Genomic DNA, 14,102 nt, shown 5'->3' with positions numbered 1-14,102 from the left:
ATAGACTCAGATCACAATATAGTAGTGATCAAGAGTAGGCTGAAGTTCAAGACATTAGTCAGGAAGAATCAATACGCAAAGAAGTGGGATACGGAAGTACTAAGGAATGACGAGATACGTTTGAAGTTCTCTAACGCTATAGATACAGCAATAAGGAACAGCGCCGTAGGCAGTACAGTTGAAGAGGAATGGACATATCTAAAAAGGGCCATCACAGAAGTTGGGAAGGAAAACATAGGTACAAAGAAGGTAGCTGCGAAGAAACCGTGGGTAACAGAAGAAATACTTCAGTTGATTGATGAAAGGAGGAAGTACAAACATATTCCGGGAAAATCAGGAACACAGAAATACAAGCTGCTGAGGAATGAAATAAATAGGAAGTGCTGGGAAGCTAAGACGAAATGCCTGCAGGAAAAATTTGGAGACATCGAAAAAGACATGATTGTCGGAAGGACAGACTCAGCATACGGGAAAGTCAAAACAACCTTTGGTGACATTAAAAGCAACGATGGTAACATTAAGAGGGCAACGGGAATTCCACTGTTAAATGCAGAGGAGAGAGCAGATAGGTGGAAAGAATACATTGAAAGCCTCTATGAGGGTGAAGATTTGTCTGATGTGATAGAAGAAGAAACAGGAGTCGATTTAGAAGAGATAGGGGACCAGTATTAGAATCGGAACTTAAAAGAGCTTTGGAGGACTTGCGGTCAAATAAGGCAGAAGGGATAGATAACATTCTATCAGTATTTCTAAAATCATTGGGGGAAGTGGTAACAAAACTACTATTCACGTTGGTGTGTAGAATATATGAGTCTGGCGATATACCATCTGACTTTCGGAAAAGCATTATCCACACAATTCCGAAGACGGCAAGAGCTGATAAGTGCGAGAATTATCGCACAATCAGCTTAACAGCTCATGCATCGAAGCTGCTTACAAGATTAATATACAGAAGAATGGAAAAGAAAATTGAGAAAGCGCTAGGTGACGATCAGTTTGGCTTTAGGAAAAGTAAAGGGACGAGAGCGGCAATTCTGACGTTACGGCTAATAGTGGAAGCAAGGCTAAAGAAAAATCAAGACACTTTCATAGGATTTGTCGACCACGAAAAAGCGTTCGATAATAGAAAATGGAGCAAGCTGTTCGAGATTCTGAAAAAAGTAGGGGTAAGCTATAGGGAGAGACACGTCATATACAATATGTACAACAACCAAGAGGGAATAATAAGAGTGGACGATCAAGAACGAAGTGCTCGTATTAAGAAGGGTGTAGGACAAGGCTGTAGCCTTTCGCCCCTACTCTTCAATCTGTACATCGAAGAAGCAATGATTGAAATAAAATAAAGGTTCAGGAGTGGAATTAAAATACAAGGTGAAAGGATATCAATGATACGATTCGCTGATGACATTGCTATCCTGAGTGAAAGTGAAGAAGAATTAAATGATCTGCTGAACGGAGTGAACAGTCTAATGAGTACACAGTATGGTTTGAGAGTAAATCGGAGAAAGACGAAGGTAATGAGAAGTAGTAGAAATGAGAATAGCGAGAAACTTAACATCAGGATTGATGGTCACGAAGTCAATGAAGTTGAGGAATTCTGCAACCTAGGCAGTAAAATAACCAATGACGGACGGAGCAAGGAGGACATCAAAAGCAGACTCGCTATGGCAAAAAACGCATTTCTGGCCAAGAGAAGTCTACTAATATCAAATACCGGTCTTAATTTGAGGAAGATATTTCTGAGGATATACGTCTGGAGTACAGCATTGTATGGTATTGAAACATGGACTGTGGGAAAACCGGAACAGAAAAGAATCGAAGCAATTGATATGTTCTGCTATAGACGAATGTTGAAAATTAGGTGGACTGGTAAGGTAAGGAATGAGGAGGTTCTACGCAGAATCGGAGAGGAAAGGAATATGTGGAAAACATTGATAAGGAGAAGGGACAGGATGATAGGACATCTGCTAAGACACGAGGGAATTATTTCCATGGTACTAGAGGGAGCTGTAGACGGCAAAAACTGTAGAGGAACACAGAGATTGGAATACGTCAAGCAAATAATTGAGAACGTAGATTGCAAGTGCTACTCTGAGATGAAGAGGTTAGCACAGGAAAGGAATTCGTGGCGGGCCACATCAAACCAGTCAGTAGACTGATGACCAAAAAAAAAAAAAAAAAAAAAGCAGTATTAAATCCCACCAAGGTCACAACTTTCATTTAAATGTTGATGTATGCTTCATGTTTCATGATTCACATCGGTTCCTAGTTTTAGTATTTCTTTAGTACATTTACTACCCTCCTAACATACAAGCATCAAAAAAATCGGTTCCGAGAGTTGCGGAGCCTGTACAGGTAATTGGAATAGAAAACAACATAACATAATTTCCGCACTTTTTATTGCTCGTGATAATCACACAACACATGTTGTACCACCATACAGCGAGGCCTGCTGTGGTGTGATCCAGATTGCTGTACACACTGGTACCTCTAATGCCCAGTAACACGTCCTCTTACATTGATGCATGCCCAAATTCGTCGTGCGGTACTATGCACAAGTTCATCAAGTTACTGTTGGTCCAGGTTGTCCCCCTCCTCAACGGTGATTCGGCGTCGATCCCTCAGAGTAGTTTGTGCGTCACATAGTCCATAAACAGCCCTTTTTAATCTATTACAGACATATTTGATAGGATTCTAGTCTGGAGAATATGCTGGCCACTCCAGTCGAGCGATGTCGTTATCCTGAAGGAAGTCATTCACAAGATGTGCGCGATTGGGGTGCGAATTTCCGTCCATGAAGACGAATGCCGCGCCAATGTACTGCCGATATGGTTGCACCATCAGTCTGAGATGGAATTTACGTACCGTACAGACGTTACAGACGTTACGGCGCCTCCAATAACCTCCAGCGGCGTCCGTCGGCCAAACATAATGCCACCCGAAAACAGCAGGATATCTTCACCTTTCTGCACTCGCTGGACAGTGTTTCTAGGGCGTTCAGCCTGACCGGGATACATCCAAACACGTCTCCGACGGTTGTCTGGTTGAAGGCATATGCGACACACATCGGTGAAGAGAACGTGATGCCTGTTCAAATGGCTCTGAGCACTATGGGACTCAACTGCTGAGGTCATTAGTCCCCTAGAACTTAGAACTAGTTAAACCTAACTAACCTAAGGACATCACAAACATCCATGCCCGAGGCAGGATTCGAACCTGCGACCGTAGCGGTCTTGCGGTTCCAGACTGCAGCACCTTTAACCGCGCGGCCACTTCGGCCGGCGGTGATGCCTGTCCTGAGCGGTCCATTCGGCATGTTGTTGGACCCATCTGTACCGCACTGCATTGTGTCGTGGTTGCAAAGATGGACCTCGCCATGGACGTCGAGAGTGAAGTTGCGCATCATGGAGCATGTTGCGCACAGTTGGAGTCGTAACACGACGTCCTGCGGCTGCACGAAAAGCGTTATTCAACATGGTGTCGTTGTTGGCAGAGTTCCTCCGAGCGGTCATCCAATGCTGTACTAGCCTTTGGGAGGCCTGAGCGAGGCATGTCATCGAGTGTTTCTGTCTCTCCGTATCTACTTCATGTCCGAACAACATCGCTTTGATTCACTCCGAGGGGCCTGGACATTTCCCTTGTTGAGATCCCTTCCTGGCACAAAGCACCAATGCGGACGCGACCCAATCACAGTATTCGCCGTCTGGGCATAGCTGAAGTACAGACAACACGAGCCGTGTACCTCCTTCCTTGTGGAATGGCAGGAACTAATCGGCTGTCGGACCCCTCCGTCTAACGGGCGCTGTTCATGCATGGTTATTTACATCTTTGTGCGGGTTTAGTGACATCTCTGTACAGCCAAAGGGACTGTGTCTGTGTTACGATATCCACAGTCAACGTCTGTTTTCAGGAGTTTTGAGAACCAGAGCGATGGAAACCTTTTCTTTTATTTATGTTTTTCATTATTTTTTTATGTGTGAGATTACTGTCCTTTCCCACTCCTCTAGCACATTGATTTGAAACTCTCAGCACTGCTAGATGATCTGCACAGTTATCTATATTTTACCATCCTTATAATATTATGCTTCTGGTTTATCTTATAGTTTCTCAGCACAAATGTAAAAAGAACGTAAAAAATGATAGGTTACTAAATACACCACAATCTGACATGATTTATAGTATCTGTTTCTTGGATTTCCTCACCACAATCCGATACTACCACTTCTTAACTATTACTTGTCCGTCTTCCGTCCCACGAGACGTCGACAGACTGCCCAGTTTTTAAGCGTTCTGTGCATCCACCTCCGATAATCCCGGCTTCCATCGACATCATATACTGCTCGTAACGATTGTTCGTAACGACCTACCGTGTATAGCACTACTCTAGACCATGGCGTTGTCGTACTTCAGGGGCGATTCAGTTCATTCATTGTTATCTGCAACAATCTGAAAATTCTAGCTAAGATGGAATGTGTGTGCCTCCTATCTGCTAAACGCGAAAACAACCCATCTGGTTGCCTTGAAAGCGGATCACTACTTTTATGGTCTGTTTAGGTACACGCTTTTCGCAGCATCTGCGACTACGTACACTTTGAGCAGCGGAAATTTTGGTTAGGCTAGCACTTAAAGTAGGATTTCATGAGTCGTGCCACGCCGTGGCAGTCTAAGCAGCTCACTGCACGTGCAATGGCCTGATTGAGTCTTGACTGATACAGATGGGGCCATGCGGTCCTACACTTGTCCCTTAAATCTGACTCATGAAGGAAGTAAAGCATGTGACGGAAATGTTACATGCCAGTACAGCAAGATATTGAAGAATATCACTCACTGTGGGTTTTCTTTGAAACCCTTAGAAATATCTATTGGATATTCTGTGATTTATAGTAATACTCAAATATCTATCATGACAATTAATTTCGTATTCAAGTGACCAACAGTTTATTAAAATTTATTACGAGAATTCAGCGCAATTCGTTACACATATCAAACACCAATTACCTCCTATAGGCCCCTATGTACTGAACGGACAGATTTGCTATGGTTACGGGAAATCAGTGTTTGATAGCCTCATTCCACCCAGGGGATTATTATTTTTACTTACGACAGGAAAGCAGACATACACGCTACAGAAAAGATCACCATAGACACAAACTAAGAAGGCAAATGGTCCCATCAGCAACCCCATCTGACTACAATGGAGCCATGAATAAATTATCTGGCATATGGAAAAATGGCACTCTTTAAACTGGCAACTCATAACACACTTTAACAGTGTTAGCTTCGGCCTTTATGACAGCATGCTGTGACCACGTGGTGATCGACCCAATCTTACAACAAATACAGACTCAGACGACTTTAATTCGAGAAATACTGCAGGGTGAGTGCTTCGCAACGCTAACCACATTTGAGGGAACAATGAACAGAGTCAATACCAGACTCTCCACTAGCTTCTTTATGATACTTCATGGCTAACTAACACAAGATCCACTTGCTCGATCCTAAACTGCAGGCGAAATGAAAAAAATTCACTAATGGGAAAGTAAAGGAAAATAATCCAGAATGAAATTTTCATTCTGCAGTGGAGTGTACTCTGATACGGAACCTCCTGGCAGATTAAAACTACGTGCGGGACCGAGACTCGAACTCGGTTATTTAAACGAATATAGTGATACACACTCCCTACTCCTTGTGGCTCTGTTTCCATTAGGTTTGAGGGCGTACCAGCTTATAAATTTCATCCCAAATTTCCACCTAGAAATACGATCTCCATATTCACGACGCCCGTACTAACAGAAGCTTTGAACAGCAGTATCGCCCTACTACTTAAGCCCGAGCGAGGTGGCGCAGTGGTTAGCACACTGGACTCGCATTCGGGAGGACGACGGTTCAATCCCGAGTCCGGCCATCCTGATTAGGTTTTCCGTGATTTCCGTAGATCACTTCAGGCAAATGCCGGGATGGTTCCTTTGGAAGGGCAAGGCCGATTTCCTTCCCCATCCTCCCCTAACCCGAGCTTGTGCTCCGTCTCTAATGACCTCGTTGTCGACGGGACGTTAAACACTCATCTCCTTCTCCTCCTACTACTTAAGATCCCTTACTGGACGCTGAGTTCACAGCAAAAGTCTTATAGTGGCGGCGGTATCGACCAGTCATCACCGCCCACTACACAACGCTCGATTCTAAGTCAGTCACAGTGACTGCAAAAAGTGCAGGATGCTAACGGCCTCAGTGCCTTGAAAGCGGCAAGAGTACGTTGCCTCCTTTATTTCTGGCTCTAACCTGTGAAGTTTGAAGGAAGCCAGCGAGTTCCCTTGGCTCGATATGAAGGAACACATGAAAGGAATGAGCTCAAACTCCCCCCCCCCCCACTCCCCCCAACCACGACATATTACTGTTTTCACAAAAGTCTCAACGTAAGGGATTGGGCTTTGTAAGGTAATAAGGCCACTGACTTCAGTAGTCACTTGAGGAAGTTATAATAATATAACATGTGAGTTATCCTTCCCTAGGCGTCGACATGTGTCAGAGAAATGTGGATTGCGTGAAGATTGAATATAAACCAGCAACAGCTGAAAAATGAAAACATGAATCATACACGATAGTAATATGTACCTCCCACCCTGTCGTGGGAACTTTCCGGCATGATTCGCACTACACCAACTTCTTTCGACGTCTAGAATAAATTTTCACACCGCGTGCCCTCTGATTTGAAAAATCATAGAGGATTGAAACTGCGTGCTGAGCCGGGCGTCGAATCTGGCACCTTTGCCTTCGGCGGGCCAGGAATCTACCAGCTTAGAAGACCGGTAGTGGCGGAAGGAAAGCTACGACATTGGTTCGTTAGTCGTGCTTGGATAGCTCAGTTGGTGGTGGACAACCGCAGCGGTCTACGCGCGATGTGTTTACGTTGGCGAATCCTTCCCGACTGAGTTCCACTAAGCGACTTTTCGGCTGGAGAAATAATTACAAAACTTCTGCTAAGTCTTGTAGATATACGGGGGGTAGTTTTGACAGACACTATCAGCGTCCATCTGCTGTTGATACCCATTGACGGATAGGTAGTGAACTGAATATCTATTATCGAAATTCAGACGGACCTGGTACTTAAATGTTTATCTCCATACTGATTAGTATTGTTACCTGCGAAGGGGATGTGTTAGGAAATGATGGCGATAGAAAATATTGAAGATGATGACGAAAGCCTCAATGATGTATTTGTACAGTACTTTGGCTAAAGTGGAACATTTAGATGTATAACAGGCCTTGAATGTCCAAATGATGAAATTACTCCAGCACTGGGCATGTATGAATGTTGTGGGTGTGATAAATGACTAATGGTTCTCAGCGTATAGATTGTGCATCGATTCGGGCGTAAGAATCACTAGGAACGATTTGAGAAGGCATATACCGTCCTGTTTGATCGTAGTGGGACACATGAGTTTTTTATCGTATAACAACTAGCCGTAGGCCAGTTCTGTTTTTGGATCATACTATCACTTGCGTTATAACTGAACTCGCCAGTACAGTCCCCCGACAAAAACGCCAACGCATAAACCAATGCAGTGGCGGCGGGGTCATGAACCGCTACGTTTGCAAATATCTGTGTTTGCACCTAAGGTGACCGTAGAAGAAAAAATGTTTCGAAAATGATATACAGTGGACAAGCAGCAACGGACTGCAAACTCTGGGAAGCGCGCACTTCGAATAAAACTGGTACAAGCACAGCTAGCGCAGCGCCAGAGAATAAGAAAAGTGTTGTCGAAAATTCTGAAACATGTGAGGCTTAGAACATGGATGACAATGCTCCTCTAAAGATTGACAGTCAAACAGTAGCCACAGAAATGAATGTAGATCCACATCCAACTTACAAGACAGACTGTAAAATCAGAAATAAATGTTAAAGATAACAACGAGCAGAAAATTACGAAATCCCGACCAAAGTGACACAAATGCATGTTAATCAAATCGCAGACAGCAGGAACTCATCACAAATCAATCAGGAAAGTTTAGAGATCATATTCACAGTGGTGAAGCATCTCCAGTAATAAAGCAGGAGTTTGAAATCTTTTGCTAGGAGAGCCGGAAAATTACAGTAACACCATCTCCACGAACGAGAAAAGATCCAAAGAAATCCCAATTACTCAAAAGCGTGGGCAACTCCAACACGTGGCAATTTCGGGTAAGCTTCGAGAGCGTCTCAGACGACGACATTCGCAGTCAACAGCCTTTCGTTTAGAAAGATGTTGGAGAGAGACAGCATCCTTAGAGTCCACAGAACGAATGATACTAGAAAATGAGAATGGAGTCGATCCTTTTTACCAGCCGAATACTGGTGCAATAGCAATGTAGCTGTCACACAATCAGATTTCATGAAGCATGACAGCATAAGCAGTGCTTTAATTCGCATAAAACTACATAAGCCGTGCTTTAATTCGCACATAATGCTACTGCTTTTGTAATTGGCAAATACTCCTGTGGACAAATATACTTCATGGCAACACTAAACATCCGCAGAACGCAAAGCAAACCTAATATAAATTGTTCACATAAGCATTTACACGCAGTGGCGGTCGGTACTGCAATATTGCAATAAATAATTCTAAGTCAGCTAGGAAAAGTAATTGAATACTATACAATACAAAACTTTCAGAACGGCTTCGACACTGGAACAGCTATAATGATCTTAGAAGGCACTGAAGTGACACAAGCTAAAATACTTGACAGTGGCCACGGCACTGCTTATATAATAGCGGGATCACGCACCTTTAATCGATATCATCGTCCGAAAACTAGAATATTTTTATAAAATTGAAATACTCAGCTTATTAGGATCACTTCATGACGACGATATTATAGGTAGAATTAGATTTTAGCTGCGTTTTGTCGCCGAAAGAACAGACCAGGAACTGCAACCATGGAGAAGAACACTGCTACCTCGTTAAAATTCAAGATATGAGAGTATCTGGGAGGTATATCACAATGGCATCCCTAGTATACATCCGTAACAGACGAATTAGTTGGCAAGTGAGAGCGCATTTACATATACCACATCACGCTGCCTCAACCGAATGAAATAGAAATTTGGCCACCATGTTTTTCGATTCAGTGGGCTTTTTCTTGTGTCGTCGCTCTTCTAATTGGTTTGATGCGGCCCACCAAAAATTCCTCTCCTGTGCCAACCTCTTCGACTCAGAGTATTACCTGCAACCTACGTCCTCAATTATCTGCTGGATGTATTCCAATCTCCGTCTTCCTCTCCAGTTTATGCGCTTTACAGCTCCCTCTAGTACCACGGAAGTCAGTCCCTGATGTCTTAAAAGATGTCCTATCATCCTGTCCCTTCTCCTTGTCAGTGTTTTCCACAAAGCCCTTTCCTCCCCAATTCTGCGCACAACCTCCTGATCCCTTATCTTATGAGTCCACCTAATTTTCAACCACATTTCAAATGGTTCGATTCTCTTCTGTTACTGTTTTCCCGCAGTACATGTTCACTACCATAGAATCTGTACTCCAAACGCACATTTTCAGGAATTTTTTCCTCAAATTTAGGCCTCTGTTTGATACTAGTAGACTACTCTTGGCCAGGACTGCCCTTTTAGCCAGTGCTAGTTTGCTTTTGATGTCCTCCTTGCTCCGTTCGTCATGGGTAATTTTAGTGCTTAGGTAACAGTATTCCTTAACTTCATCTACTTCCTGACCATCAATGCTAAAGATAAGTTTCTCGCTGTTCTCATTTCTGCTACTTCTCATCAGTTTCGTTTTTCTTCGATCTGTTATCAGCCTATATTCTGTACTCATTAGACTGTTCATTTCATTTACCAGATCGTGTAATTCTTCTTCACTTTCACTCAGGATAGCAAGGTCATCATCAAATCGTACCATTGATATCCTTTCACCCTGAATTTTAATTCGACTCTTGAACCTTTCTTTTATTTATATCTTCGTTCTTCGAAGTACAGCTTGAAAAGTAAGGTGTAAAAGACTGTATGCCTGTTTTACACCGAATGCGAGTATTTCGTTCTTAGTCGTCCACTTTTGTCTACCGGTGTGGCCGTGCGGCTCTAGGCGCTTCAGTCTGGAACCGCGTGACCGCTACGGTCGCAGGTTCGAATCCTGCCTCGGGCATGGATGTGTGTGATGTCCTAAGGTTAGTTAGGTTTAAGTAGTTCTAAGTTCTAGGGGACTGATGACCTCAGATGTTAAGTCCCATAGTGCTCAGAGCCATTTGAATCATTTTTTCTGTAGTCTTGCTCCCATTATCAACCGCAATGTCAGAACAGCTTCTATGGTGTCTTTAGCTATCCTAAAGCCAAACTAATCGTCATCTACCACATCATCAATTTTCTTTTCTATTATTCTTCATATTGTATTTGTTAGCAACTTGCATGCATGAGCTGTTAAGCTGATGGTGTGACAATTGTCGCACTTGTCAACTCTTGTAGTCTGCGGAATTGTGAGGATGATATTATTTTGAAAGTCAGACGGTAAGTCGCCAGACTCACAGTTGCACACGTAGCCTTGAGGTAACCTCTTTGACTAATCAAGACGTCATCAGTCCCGGGTTCGAAAACCGCCACCGCTTGCATTTTGATTAGCAATCAGCATTGGCGGCAAAAAGACTTCCGTCATAAGAATTCACCTTCATTTCCCAATGGCCTCGTCAAACAGGGCGGGGAGCGGTCAGAGATTCAGAGCACTCTCTTGTTCTTGGGGCGTACCACTGTTAACTGTGTATTGCAGAAGTATTAGCGATCATGCATGGTTCGGATCGAATGCCCATCTGCCGTTTCATCCAAGGAACTACTTAGGAGTGATTCGTTTTTACCTTCACATGTACTTAGCAATTCGTGGCGTATGAAGTATCAGTTTTATATGACGTAAAGATATACCTCCAGGATATGAAACTAGCCGTAATATAGTGAAAACACGGATACTGCTATTGCGGACTTGGACATTCACTCAGTTTTAATATAGAATGTTTAACCATCTCTGATTTTAAATTGTTTGATTGCCCTTCACATTATGTACAAGTTTTTTAGTTGTGGTTGCCCGACCTATATGGTAATTAATATCGTGAAGTGAATCACTAAAATATTTACTGAGTTCAAAGCTACTGACGTTCAATTAAGACTAATCAGCTAACCAACTAAACAAGCACCTATACGATGAGAAGAAAGTAAATGAATAGCGACGTGAATATAACCCAAAGGTGGGGAAATTGAGCCAAGCCCAGATTCTGAGGAGCGCTGATTCATTCTGCCAAAACTACACTTCATCGGGAAAACGTACATACAAGAAAAACGATACCGCTTATACTCGGAAGACTTTAAACAAAATTTGTAAATAGTGAAACTTACAGGGAAGCAATATTTGAGTACCAGGTGAGAGCCACAGAAAATTCCATGGTACAACCCAAATGTTCTGTTTACCACCTAGCCGAAGTAGAGCGAAGAGAAAATTAATATCCTAAATAAGAATATCTGATGGAAGAAATATCAAGACCGATCAAGAAATACGTGGGAAAATAACTGCACTGCTGTTAAAACTACACGCCGAAGAACCGACAGATGAAAGTTAAACCGAAGAATTGATAAACTTCGTTCAAGAAGACGTCAGCGAAGATTAAAATGCATCGTTAATGGAGGTAACCACAAGGCAAGTGGTTTTCGGCGGCATTAAACAGAGGAACAACAGCAAGGCACCAGGCCCTCATTACATCTCCATACAATTTTATTCGATGTACTGGGAACTACTGAAGGAAACACTTACGTAATTGTGTTATGAGATGCTATAAGAGAGTAATTTTCCTACATAATTTCGAGAAAGGCTGATAATCATGGTTCATAAGGAAGCTGAAAAAGACTTAAAAACTATAGCTTCAAATCTACTTAATTCAAATTTTGATGTTTACCTGAAAATTTGCGGAAAGAATGAAAACTTTAGCAGACCTGTTTTGGAAAAATCCTATGTTATTATTCATACCCTAACAGGAGGCAGATATGCAGTAGTAGTTTTGATGTTAGGCAGATATGCGGTAGTAGTTTTGATGTTGGAAACCTTAAATCGGCCATTCTGTCGCTTGAGTTTCACAAAGCATCTGATCGAGTAAACCATCAGTACCTAAACAAGAGTCTAAAAACAGGGCTTACGTAGTGGGCAGATAGATCTAGGGGTAGCAGATAAAGCCTAATAAAGAACTGAGACAAATTCCGCCATAAAAAAACCTGTCAAATTCAGCCGTTCGATCAGACAGGGTTGTCAGTTGTTCATGGTATCATTCCCTTGTGCAATAGAGCCATTACTTGCAGCTATTCAACGAGATTCTACTAGACTGCTGTATGGAGGATAAATATTGACATTGTCTGCTTACGCTTGCCATGTTAACCTACGTCAACCTATTAACAACACAAGTCGAAGGTAAAGAAAAGTTTCGAGAACTAGTTGGCATCTACTACAATGCTTCAAATGCAACGATTAACATACGAAAATCTACAATTATGAACATATGGCCTGAGTGGATAGAAGCCTGTGACTCTATGAACATACTGGGCCTGCGTATCAGAAAACACCCATGGATCTAACGTGGTGACGCTCAAAATATCTATCGTACATATTCTCAGTTTCAGAGGGAATAGTATGCAGAGAGGAAATGGCGCTTAGGTGGTTTGTGTGGAACGGTGATACACTTAAAATTCCGAACAGTATAGTACAGATGACCTACGAAAAATGAGGATTACAATTTGTATACATCAGAGCATCTTCCAGAGGTGAGCTGTCCACTCAGCTGTTTGTCACACACCTGAGACCCTGTAATCCCTATCTCCAGTGACGTACAGGGAAAGGAAGCTTCCAATAAAATCACGCAAATTCAAGAGAACGTAATGTCGCACAAACGAAATGCCTTATTCAAGGAAAACTACTAAGAGTGACCCATTAAGCATAAGAGTATCTATACCACACCACACGTGGGTGTATGAAGAAGGGGCTCATCCAACTACTAAAGGAATTAGCCGTCATAGTAAGAATTGGGTTTATTGCTATAAAACTTCACACAATTGAAATACTGGCAGGGTTAGGTATGTAAAAACTAAATAACAGAAAAATATTATTTTTATGAAATATAGCCTTTGCACAGGTGGGCGGATACTGAACATATAATGTACAACTACATCGCAGATTGCACTTTGAATGCTGAAATAGTTATTGAATTTAAGAAAGAAGCCAGAGATGCAAATATGAAGAACCGTAACCTCACCAAAGTGCGTGATACAAATATCAGGTTCCAAACGCTAAATATGTGCAATTAAACCTCCATATGAGTTATCTAGCCTCGCATCTCTCTCGATTCCGTGATTGCATGTAATTTATTCTGACAACCCTTACATGGCGTTAATGTTGAAGACAATAGCAGTAAAATAGCCGAGACACGAATGCGTGGATTGCATGAGCGATACTCAGCATGGTGCACCAAACGGATAACACAGACGTTTTCATTTAAATATACGGATGACGCAAGCCATAGACCTCGGGTGCACTTTCAATCTTTGTGCTCAGATGTATTACGGTGATACTCCTAATTGCGACGCCTCAGCAGGAAGAACCTTCCCTTTCATGTGCCGGGGGCAGGTGCACCCTCTTCGGTACCTTTGCAGCACGTGCGTGCAAATTCATTTGTCAGCAGCAATTCCCTTCCGACCTAGCTCTTCAAAATTCGGCTGGGTCTCGCAGCATAGAGGTTTCACCGGTCAATTGCTGCGGGCTTTGCGCTTTTCAAATGGTTCAAATGGCTCTGAGCACTATGGGACTTTACATCTATGGTCATCGGTCCCCTAAACCTAACTAACCTAAGGACATCACACAACACCCAGTCATCAAGAGGCAGAGAAAATCCCTGACCCCGCCGGGAATCGAACCCGGGAACCCGGGCGCTTTGCGCTTTTCAGACAATAATAATTTTATACAGAAGCTTAACAAAATCTTACATTTGTCGATTTTATTATGGTTAGCCAATGATGGTCTGATATGAGTGGGAAGGCAGAAAACCCTCCCAGCCCATGGCAGCTTTCCTAACTTTCGCCAGTCAAAGGGCTAACACATGGCCA

Source organism: Schistocerca serialis, chromosome 4 (assembly GCF_023864345.2).
Source record: "Schistocerca serialis cubense isolate TAMUIC-IGC-003099 chromosome 4, iqSchSeri2.2, whole genome shotgun sequence".
Lineage (NCBI taxonomy): Eukaryota > Metazoa > Arthropoda > Insecta > Orthoptera > Acrididae > Schistocerca > Schistocerca serialis.
Note: the sequence above shows the minus strand (reverse complement) of the source record.